This window comes from Ambystoma mexicanum, chromosome 12, assembly GCF_040938575.1.
Source record: "Ambystoma mexicanum isolate Mex_15411 chromosome 12, UKY_AmexF1_1, whole genome shotgun sequence".
Lineage (NCBI taxonomy): Eukaryota > Metazoa > Chordata > Amphibia > Caudata > Ambystomatidae > Ambystoma > Ambystoma mexicanum.
The window spans coordinates 729,238,659-729,251,106 of record NC_090936.1 but is presented as its reverse complement, the minus strand read 5'-3'; positions in this window follow the sequence as shown (position 1 = coordinate 729,251,106).

Sequence of the window (12,448 nt, the reverse complement as noted above, 5' to 3'; positions counted from 1 at the left end):
GAGGGTCCCCCAGGGGCCCATCAAAAAATGGTGGCCGAATAGGGACCCTCCCCCATTTGCTCCATCATGTACGTTGTAACTTGAAGAAGGTGAAAAAAAATGAATTGAGGACGAGGCTGTCGAGTCGGGATCGAGAGGTGTTCGGGGCACCCCTGTGAAAGTGATGAGAGACTCCTTTGCAGATCTGTACACAACTGGTCCCTGATCGACGAGTCCTGCCAGAGAGCAATAAGGCGAGGGTCCCGAACGAGTCAGATTGAGCCAGATACGCAGACACGATGATCCTTGGTTGCGTCAGTATACAGACGAATTGCGTCTTGTTGAGAGACTAATTGGTTGATCAGGTGAGTCGTGCCTCGATTCTAATAGTCCTGATATTGGTTGAGAGTTGCTCTTGCAAGATCAAACACCCAGAGTAAGGTTCGAATAAGATCAAACATGCCTGGGGAATTGTCTTCCTGTCTAGTGGGATTTTTACACTGCGGTAGATAATCTTTGGAAACTGGCCAGGCTGCGCCACCCGTAGGGTTGCCAGTGTATGAGATGTATGTGAAGTATGGGATAGGGGCAATAATGTTTAGTGAAATTTGGCATAGGCAAACCAGACACGTAGAAGATTTGCAGTGGCCTAAAAATGGGAGTTATGAGATGGCGCGTATAGATCATTTGGAATCAGTATTGCTGCGCAAGAAAGCACGCCCTGCGATATTTGACATCATCAGAGACTGGAGGAAGGAAGCTATCCTGTGCTTGAGAAGCAGAGAGAAACATGCACGTAGGCACAAATTTAATGCAGATAAAGCACTAGAACAGGAAGAAAAAGTATAGGATGAGCAAATTAGAAAGGCAGACAGAAGTCTCCAAATGGGAATAGACAAAATATATCCTCAACAAGAATTGCATGCAGCAGTTGAATTAATCAATAAGATTTTAAATGAGAAAAGACAAGAATGCCCTAAAAATAAAACTGACATAGTGCCCATTGTTCAGCTTCAGCCCCGGCCTATCCCTGCTATTCATCCTCCATTACTGTCTCAGCTATGACTCCCCCTTCCAGTTGTTCCATCTGCACCAGCCCCCCCCTTTACATGTGATCCCACTTCCCCCTCCACCTACTGAGCTTGAGTCCACAGTAATCAGAGAAGACAGTATGGGACGAGCGGGGCCTGCACAAAGCGTGTATGCTAGAATAACTCGTAGTGCGGTCAGCAAGGAGAGGAAGAAGGAGTTGAAAGAACAGGCAGAAATATATATCGAAGGAAATGACAAGGCCTGAATGCTAGAATCGATGTACGATTATAGGAAGCTCAGTGAAAAACAGGTATTGTTGGAATGCATGGGGGAATATCTTATAAAAAGATCGAAGCAATTAATTGGTATGGTGCCGACACAGAAGCTGCGGGACTTGAATGCCTTTGGGCGTATAAGAGAAAGTGATTCAGAGATGAAAGAGCATGTGGACAGGCTTTTTGAGATTAAAAATGAACTCGATGAATTGTATTCAGAAATGTTTTCCGTGCCTGGTTTTCGGAACAAGGAGGTAAGAAGAGGGAGATGAGAGGCGATACCATATGTACAACAGTTATTTTTTCTGCCGTCAAAACAGGTTAGCTAAGAGATGAAAATATGCACACGAGAGGCGCTTAGATGGATTACAGATGCTAGCATCCCTACAATGGAGGTGCATGAAACATTTGATCAATATACATTAGAAATGCAAAGGAAGGTACTACAGGTAATGGTTGAATATTTACAAGACAAATATGTAGACAATAAGCAGAGTTTTCCACACAAAATAATGGCAGTGTACAAGAGAGCATTTTCACGAGATACAGGAGAGACTGCCTTATCGCTTGATTTAGCTATAGTGCTTCATAAGAGAGAGGGAAAAGGAAGAGCGAGTGTGATATTTCCCATGAGGGAGGTTCTGCCCACTTTTGTGCCGAAAGTAGAAATTCCTGCCACAGATAGGCACCCAGTGCAGGTAACAGAAGCACATTAGAAGAAACAAAAGAGCAATCCAATGTGGATAGCCACGTCCCCTGCACACTTTCTAGACGGCCAAGATAGGCCTATTGATAATTTTTTGTGGACATTTTTCTTGAAATACAGTATTGGTAACTTTCAATCACTTCTGTAGGAAATGTTCATAAATAATTCAATTGAAGCTTTCTATTTTATAAAAAAAAACAATTTTTGCTTTTTATTTGTCTTCTGGTGAGCCCAACGCGTTTAGAGTATAAAACACTCTTCATAAGGGCGGCATTTTTTTCAACAAATTAAAGTCTACAAAAAAAAGATACATATAAACATCAATTAATGTGAACTTGAAGCAGATATTTCACAATTTTTGAGAACATCATATCCATTTTTCATATTAATTTTTTACACATTAATTTTTTACACAGATCAATTTTTTACAAGGCAGTCGGCCTCATGTACAGACCTGTACTATCTGTATTATAAAATAGAAAGCTTCAATTGAATTATTTATGGACATTTCCTACAGAAGTGATTGAAAGTTACCGATACTGTATTTCAAGAAAAGTTTCCACAAAAAATTATCAATAGGCCTATCTTGGCCATCTAGAAAGTGTGCAGGGGACGTGGCTATCCACATTGGATTGCTCTTTTGTTTCTTGTATATATCCAGCCTAGGTACCAAGGCTGTGTCTTTCTCCCCCGCACCTCGAACTATTTACCAAAGATTACCATTCTGTCTGGCTTTAACTAAACTACATTTACTTTGGTGTGCAAGTGTACTTACCTGTGTTGGTTAACAGAAGCGCATTACACAGCACAATATGTACATGTCCCTTTCTCCAGACAAGAGATGAATAATATAAAACAAACAATCCCTGGTTTGAGGAAAAATTCAGCGGGATTCTATAAAGAAATGGAGTCCTATTTGGAATTGTCCATTTTTACTATGAACGATATTGACCTATTATTGCCTGTAATTCTCCCAGCAGATATATGGAAACAAATTAGGAAAGTAGACGATCAGGATGGTTTTGGTGATACGTAGGAGAATTTAATAAAAGAGGATGCAGACAGAAAAGTGGGCGAAAAGCCATCGTCAAATATGTTAACGTTGCCAACACGAATAATACAGAAATTGAAGACTATAGTTCCAGAAAAGAGAATTGTATGGGCCAAATTGACTACATGCGTGCAAGGCAAAGATGAGTTGGCTAGGGACTATTTTAACAGATTTGAATAAGTATATACAGATTTTAGTGGACAGGATTTAAGCACTGAACCAGGGAAAATACTATTTGTTGACAAATATGTAAGAGGATTGCTACCTCCGATCCTAAATTTGATAATGACATCTGAGGGTGCATGGCAAGCAAAATCACAGAGCGAAGTATTACACATGACCCAGTATTATGAAAATAGAGTGAATACAGAGAAAGAAAAAGAAGTAAAAGGCAGAGTGAATCTGAAAACAAGAGTCTTACTACAACAGGTGGTGGGTCATAATAGAGGCAGAGGAAATGCACAAGGTAGAGGAAATTATTCGAACATGCATGGAAGTCCACTTGAACTAAACCAATGTGCATACTGTAGGGGAGAGGGTCATTGGCAAGCACAGTTTTCACATTTGCAAAATAGGAATGGGAATGGCCAGAGAAGACAGAATAGAGGTTGCCAAGGAGCAGAGGGGCAGAATAGAAATAATAGTACACAGTATAATCAGAATAACCATGGAAATAGCAACCAGAATCAGAACCAAAATTCGAGTCAGCACAATGGGGGTGGGGACGGGAATATTTTTGATACTCAATCAAATACATACTATTCCGGTGACTACACATCAGATGATGTGTTGTTCCGCTAGGGCAGCCCAAGGCAGGGGTCAGAACCAGTGTCTATTCCCATTGATCAGAAAGGACCCGACGTAGGTATGAAATTTGGGAATAAGGAGCACATTTTTCTCGTGGACACAGATGCACAGAAATGCTTAATAGATCACCACTTGGTTCCAGAAATACCACAGTCAGGGCAAACAAACATTTCGGTAGGATTCGCAGGCACCCCAGTAGCTAGTCCCGTGTCCCAGTCAGTACCAGTGACACTAGGACCATTCACTGAGTCTTGCCCGTTCTTGTTGACGCAGACTTGTGGGGAGAATCTATTGGGTTTAAATTTGCTAAAGAAACTAAGTGCGGTCATTCATTGTTCTCCTAATGGAGTGTTTTTGACAATATAACCAGAAAATATACCCCTGCCAACAGAATTAAGTAAGGTACCGACTTGCATATGGGCAATGAATGATAACGATGTTGGTTGTTTGAAAATAGAGCCGATGAGAATTGTTCTGAATGAGGGAGTAACATTACCACATATTCCTGAATATAAAATTTCGGTTGAAGGTGAAAAAGCATTAAAATGTATTGTCTCAGATTTGGTTAAAAGAAACGTGATTGAAGAGATTACTGGTAGCACTTGTAACAGTCCCATTCTTCCAGCATTCCTGTACACCCAGATAGCAGATACCTATTTGCTATTTGCTTTCAAACTAGGAGGACGTTCCTTCACATTCACACAAATTCCACAAGGTTATACTGAGAGCCTGAGTATTTATAGCAGAGCATTAAAAGAACAGTTAGACATGTTAGAACTACCAGAGGGTTGGTGCGATTGCAGTACATAGATGACCTGTTAATTGCTGCCGAAACAGAAGAAACATGTAAGGAGGGAACTGTTTTGTTGCTGTCACATTTAGCAGAACGTGGACATAAAGCTTCTTTAAAAGAATTCCAGTATTGTCGAAAGGAGGTGGCCTATTTGGGCTACCTACTTTCGAAAGAGGGAAGAAGACTGACACCAGAAAGAATAGAAAGTATCTCTGGTATGCCTATTCCAAAAACACAGAAAGGAGTCAGAGCCATAATAGGCATAGCTTCCTTTTGCCGCCAATGGATAGCAAATTTTGCGATGATTGTGAAGCCAATGGTGTCATTGACAAAGAAAGATGGTGCTTTGCCCTTGCCATGGGATGAGGAATGTCAGAATGCATTTGATTTGCTCAAAGTTGCTTTGTGCTCAGCTCCAGTTTTGGGCACACCAAATTATGAAAAAGTTTTAAAATGATTTGTGCATGAAAATGAAGGCTGCGCGCTGGCTGTTTTGACACAGGAACAAGGATGAAGAAATAGACCATGCAGTTATTTTTCTTCCTCGCTAGGCCCTATAGCATGCGCTTTGCCGTGTTGTTTATGAGCTGTTGCTGCAGCTGCCGCGTCAGTGAAACAAACCGAAGGAATGGTGTTGGGGCACGCCTTAATTTTGATGGTGCCACATGCAATAGATGCTCTCTTAAACAGAACGCAGACGCAACATCTCACATCAGCTAGATTGACTAGATATGAAAATGTCCTGTTTGCGCCACATATTCATATTTAGAGATGTTACGCTTTGAATCCTGCAGAATTAATGCCCCTCCCCATTGAAGAAGTATGTGAAAATGAATCACCTCCACATGATTGTTTAATGGTTACTGAAGAAGAAACGAAAGGAAGAATTGACTTAGCAGACACCGCCCTGAAAGAGCCAGATGGAGAACTGTTTTGTGATGGTTCCTGTTTTAAATTACCTGATGGCACATCAACTGCTTCCTATGCCATTATGATACTAAAGAATATTGTAGAGAGAAAAAGGATCCCATACAATTCAGCGCAGGCAGCAGAGATAATAGCATTAACAAGAGCATGTGAAATTTCTGAAAATCTAAATGTGAATATATATACTGACAGTCAGTATGCGTTCGGGGTGGTACATATTTTTGTCCGACTGTGGTCTGAGAGAGGTTTCCTAACATCACATGGAACCAGGATCCAACATGGCCCTTTGATAGTGCAATTGCTGTCTGCGCTTAAGTGTCCAAAGCGACTGGCAATAATGAAATGCGAGGCGCATAAGAAAATAACATGTAAAGTGGGAGAAGGAAACGCATTTTCAGACGAAATTGCAAAACAAACTGCCACTGATTTAAATACAAAAATGATGGTAGAGCAGTCAGAAGATGTGCCTGCATGATAGAGAATGGTATAGCCACAGTCAAAGAAATGCAGGTGGATGCAACTCCTGATGAAATAAATGGGTGGGCTAAGGGCTCTTCAGAATTAGACTTGGAAGGTTGCTGGGTGGACAAGAAGAGTAGAAAATGGATGCTGCCCACCTCCTACGTAACTGCAATGATCACCATGGCCCACGGCCCTATGCACATTTGTGTCAAGAGAATAGTTCAGCATTTGGCTACAGTATGGCAGAACACGCACTTGAGAACCAATGCGGAAAGACTAGTTCAGAATTGTATAACATGTCTGCAACACAATATTGGAAAAGGAACAGATACCCCAACAGGTAGTTTTGGCCCCCCCCTCTATGCCCTTTGAGGTGATCCATTTTGATTTCATAGAAATGGAGAGATGTCAGAATCTAAAATACATCCTGGTGGTAGTGTGTGCGTTCAGTAAATGGGTGGAAGCATATCCGCTGAAGGACTGCACAGCCATGAGCACTGCTAAAGTAATGTTGAAGGAGTACTTTTCCCGATTCGGTCTGCCACGAGTCATATGGTCAGATAACGGCCCATATTTTGTTGCGGCCGTGATATTACAGATTTGTGCAGGCCTTCAGATTGATAATCAATTCTATTGCTCCAGACAGCCGATGAGTGCTGGGCTTGTTGAGCGCCAGAACGGCATACTAAAGAATAAAATAAGCAAAATCTACACAGGGAGCAAGCTGAAATGGAAAGATTCAATGCCTTTAGCTTTTGTACATGCGCACGGCTGTGCAAGCAAGGACTGGACTCTCCCCATACGAGATCGTGATGGGGAGACCTGCTAATGTTTGGTGTGCGCCGCAGCCCAGGTGCTTGAATGAAGTGGAATACCCTGTGCTTAGTACACATTGTAAACTTTTAATACAGAAGCTCTGTTTGATTCATCAGCAGGTGCAGGAGGCTCTTCCTGTCAGATATACTGGCCCGGCATGGTCTGCAGCCGGCAGACTGGATCCTCATTAAAAACTTTGAAAGGAAATCATTGCTTGCACCTAGATAGCGTGGACCCTATCAGGTTCTCCTGGCAACACAGACAGCAGTCCGTGTGGATTGTTGTAAGGCATGGATACATGCCACTCACACAAAAAGAATTCCATCGCCATTGAAAGAACTGCCTGATCCAGACGACAAGGAAGAACCAGCTGTCTCCAACTCGAAGGACACCATTGCCAGTCCTCTGCCGCAAATGCTGCATGAGCCTGAGACAAAGCCCCAGAAGATTGCTAAAAGAGAGACAGGGCTAAGTATGCCACAACCTTGCCCAGCTGAATCAGAATCACTACAGGTTGACACAAAACCTGCATTAACACTCTGGCGACAACGATCACTTGTTGAGCCACAGGCTGCATTTGAGCCTGAATCTGGAAGTGCACCTGCACTATTCATCGATCACACAGTACCTGGAGCAATACGGTACAACCTATATTCTCAAAATCGAAAGTGATCTGTTCCTCGTGTTTTGTTGCCTCTATTTCCCATCACGGATGAAGTGGGAATTGGAGGCTTAGGGGAGTAGAGCGTGGGGGTTGTGCCAATCTGACAACTCTGGAACGCGGCTTCCCAGTGGTATATTTGATAATGAAAATCCATGTGTTGATCACCCCGTGTGAACGAGCGGGTCTCATATGGTATCAAGGCAATTGATATTCGCTCTAGAATCCTTGAGCAATGTGCTGGAGCACAATAATCTTGCCTTACGTTTAGCAATCCAGGCTGCCGAGAACTGGTCTGAAACACTTTGCTAACATTCCTCGAACTTACTGTTATTTCAACGAGTGCAGCGGTGTGAAGTATTCACGACGAACATTATTTGGAGGAGAAAAACGAAGAAGATTGTCAATACCTGCTTTTGCCCCCTCCTGCACCAAAGCTGATGATGTAGTAAATATAGAGACTATAAAATCGCCTAGAAAGGTGTGCGGTAAAAGATGTATGCTAATTATGACAATATTCATGTGCATTATTTGTATACTCGCACCCGTGTCAGTAGTCCTGGTATTTAGGTATTTAGAGGAGATACATCCATTAGGTGTATTTTTGCCTATTAGTAATGCTTCTGTCACCGAAAATCCAGTCCATGTAATCTCTTACACTTTGTCCCCAATGGAAGAAAGACACAGGGAAGGATATGGAAATAACACGTTACTCTTGATAATGAACATGACACACTCAATCCTGAACAAAAACAATTGTTGGGTGTGCACGCATTTACCACAACATGGTGGGAAAGGAATAGGTTGGTATGTACAGCCATTACCGCTGAGCTCAGCATGTTATGCATCATTAAGTTGACTATATTATGGGAAATGGAATAAGAACGAAACGGGTCGATTAGATAGGACAAACATGGATGAGTTTGAAAAAGTGGTAATGAAACCTGTAGGTTGCACTATATTTAACAGAGCAAGGCTAATAAAGCCAGTAGTAACGCCACGAGATAGACTGTATGTGCCTTATAAATCATCTGTAATCATGTTTCACATAAACCCACAAGGGAATAAAGATGCAGTGCCCCCCTCGTATATAATAAATTACAGCCCTTGCACTGTTCCATTTTGCTTGCGAAAGAAAGGCTCCTATTCAGTAGGTCAGTAGGAGCATTCAATAGGTGCATGAATATTGCAATCCGAGAGAGAGAGAGAGAGAGAGAGAGAAAGGGAGAGAGAGAGAGAGAGAGAGAGAGAGGGAGAGAGAGAGAGAGAGAGAGAGAGAGAGGGAGAGAGAGAGAGAGAGAGAGAGAGAGAGAGGAAGAACCGGTATATATAGGTGATCCCGTCTATTTCATATGTGGGGAAAAAGCTTATCCCTGGTTGCCTAGAATTCATATAATATAAGACAACTGTCCAGAATTAGAAAAAAACAATAAATGGACCAACAGATATATTGTATAATATGACTCTGGAAGAAAAGGCAATTAGATTAATGACACTTCAAAATAGAATGGCTCTTGATATAGTGTTGGCTGACCGTGGAAGAGTTTGCAAAATCGTGGGGTCATCGTGTTGCGTATTTGTAAGTGACTCCTCCCCTACGATCTTTGAGGCAATAAAAAAGTTACATATCCTGAGTTCTGACCTCCATCCCCCAACAGGTAGTTGGGAACTGAACATAAGCTCCTGGTTTTAGGAATTATTACGCTCATGGGGAGGGAAATTAGTTGCAATTTTAGCCGCAGTACTCGGAATCTTTCTAACATGTTGTTGTTGCATACACTGGGCCTCATTATGACCCAGGCGTTAACCATGGTGCTATTAGCGCCATGGTTGACGCCGGTAATTTACTGATTCCGCCATGGTGAATGGTGGAATTACCGCCCGATTCCAAGGTTGGCGGGCGGTAATTCCCCATTCACCATTGGCCCTTCCCATTCCCATTTTTGCCCCCATAAGGCTCAATGGAAATGGGGAAGGCGGTAGTTACAGTACCGCAAATTGCAGTACCGTAATTACCTCCGAGGTCCCTTTGCAAGTCCAATCCTTAACGGCTGGTAAAACCAGCCGTTAAGGTAGGGACCCGCAAAGGGACCTCGTAATTAGGCAGTAAGGGGTTAAAGGCGCCACCACCTTTTACGGCGCCGTTAACCCCTTACTGCCTGGGTCGTAATGAAGTCCACTGTCTACCAATAATTTGCACTGAGATAAGTGATGAATGTTTACACATGATGACACAAAAGGGAACTCCCAAAGCGAATACAATCATGAACCACAAAATGCAGACTGTGAAAGAATGTATGTCTATTAATATAGATGATGATGATGATGACGATTATAGTAGTATGCAGAGTTCAGAATCAGATACATGGTCAGAGGAAGACGCGATGTATGGTTGATGCATTTGGCTTATGGCCAAGAAGAGGGTTTGTTAGTTCAGAAAATACCCTACCATAGCATAGACGGTATATTATGTTGGCCGAAAACCAACCGCATCATATGCCCAGCACCGCCGGTATGGAATCGTCATCAAAACCATAGAGCGTCCATTTTGTACTAACAGAATTCACCATTTGCTTTTCTTGCCTTTCTGTTCAAACGCTTTGCGAAGATGAATTCTATTTCGTTCTGCCCCTGCACAGAGCAAGGCCACAAGTTACATTTTGAGAGACTAGCCCAGACAGAAATACTTTGCTTTCCTCCCTCATGAGTCCTTGAAGACGAGCAGAGAGGCATTTACAGGCTGATTCATGGAACAAATGTGTGCCGAAAATCTTGGAGCAAGCGGACGCAAGCGTGAAAAAGCAAGCGCATGCGTGCAATTCATGGAAGTGCCTGCGCGTCGTTACAACGGGATGTGCACCAAATCCTTGTGTGGCACACACGGGGCGCACACGTCATTCCAAAATCCCGATAGCTGTGCAAAACGCGCACAGCGATAGCGCACAACGTCGGCGCACACACCAAAAAGGGGGCGGGACATGGGGCGTAACACGCGGAATGGGAACAACGTGTGAAAAAGAAGGCATAACTGGGGAAGTACTGCAGGGAAATACACGGAACGCCGACACGCACGAAAACAACACGTTTTCATGGAATCGAATACGGGAAATCCGCGCATGCTAAAAGACATGCACAGGCGTCAACACATCCGCCATACGAAGGCAGGCAGAAGCATCCCCGTGCACAGTATAAAAGTGCGCACAACAACAAACACGTATACATAGCTATGATGAATGCCCCATTTGTCGCAGCGCTGATCGTGGGACACCGCAGGAGGGGGAGAATAGCCAGGCCCTGCATTTATTTGCCCCGGACCAGCCTTTTTGGGAAACCTGATGACCAGGTCTATGGCAGGTATAGGTTTCCACCTCATATCATCCTAGACCTTGTGGGGGGGGTCTCACAGGCCACGCAGTCACGCTGCCTACACCAGGGGTTGGCAATCATGACTGGGCGCCCATCAGTCCGCAGGCACATGTACATTCCCAGAACACCTGCAGAAAGGCAGGCCGTGGTCCAGGACTTCTACAGGGTGGCACACTTCCCCAAAGTGCTTGGTGCCATAGATTGCACCTGTGTGGCCCTACGTCCACCTAGGGCCACTGAGCACATCTATCGAAACCGCAAGCACAGGCATTCCATCAACGTGCAGGTTGTATGCAATGCAAAGGGAATCATCACCTCTGTCTATGCAAACTACCCTGGCTCAACCCATGACAGTTTCATATACAGAATGTCTGTCCTGAGCCGGGCCCTGGAAGCTGGGAAGCATGGCGACACATGGCTCCTAGGTGAGTACAAATGCCTATGCACATGCATGCATGTCACACACAGACAAATACACAAATCCAACTAATCACAACCATTACCACCTCCCCAGGGGACAGTGCCTACCCTCTGAGCAACCACATGATGAGGCCAATCCGGAACCCCACCACACTACCCCAGGTAAAATACAACGCTGCCCCAGGGGCATGGTGGAGCGCACATTCGGAGTGCTCAAGTCATGCTTCCGCTTCCTTGACCGCTATGGCGGCCAGCTACCATATGCACTCCCAGTAGTGTGCAGGATCATTGTGGCAGCATGTGTCCTGCACAATGTTGCAACACGGCAGGGCGTACCGGTAGACCTGGGGGTGCCCCCACATCCCCAACCACACGCAGAGGCGCTGCCCATGGGAGGGGAAAGGGCTAGTGGCGAGGCAGCCCTGACCCAGCTTGTGGCCGCATTTTTCACCTAAACTCCCACCCCTTCAGAGTGCACACAGGCCTGGCACATACCAGGTGACAACCGATGATGACAAAGAGACAGTCAACTGTCACAACCTTACCACCCTGAGGATGTTGCCATTGGAGTGCTACATTGTGTGCATCCCCAGCTACTTAAACATAACCAATCCTGTGTGACCAAAAGGAACATGTGCAAGGTGTGTATCACACCCCCGCCCGCAAAACAGGCCATGACAATCCCTGTTATGTCACCCAAACCCTCCCAAACCACATCACCCTTGTCTGCCACACCATGACATAGCATACAACAGCAAAAGGCCAACACATGAGCAATAATATATGAAGTGACATGTGATGAATGGAAAGTGGCCCGAGACAATGATGCCTGACATGGATTCAGATGAAATGATTGACAACAACCCCCCACACATACCAAGTCATACACAAATGCTGTACACCAGTGGTAGATTCAACACAGCACAGAATGCCTGTTCACATGCACATTGGGCAATGCAAAATCGCCACTCCCGAACCCATGTGCTGTGTGCGTCTCCTGCTACACACTGCTCAGCACAGAGCACAGTGAGCTGCCATTGTGTTGGGGATACACCTTGAGCATCACATCAAAGGACAAATCAACAAATGTTCCCATTGATGCATGTCCAGGATCCCCAAATTGTAATTGATCATGCTCTGCAGGGACACAGCA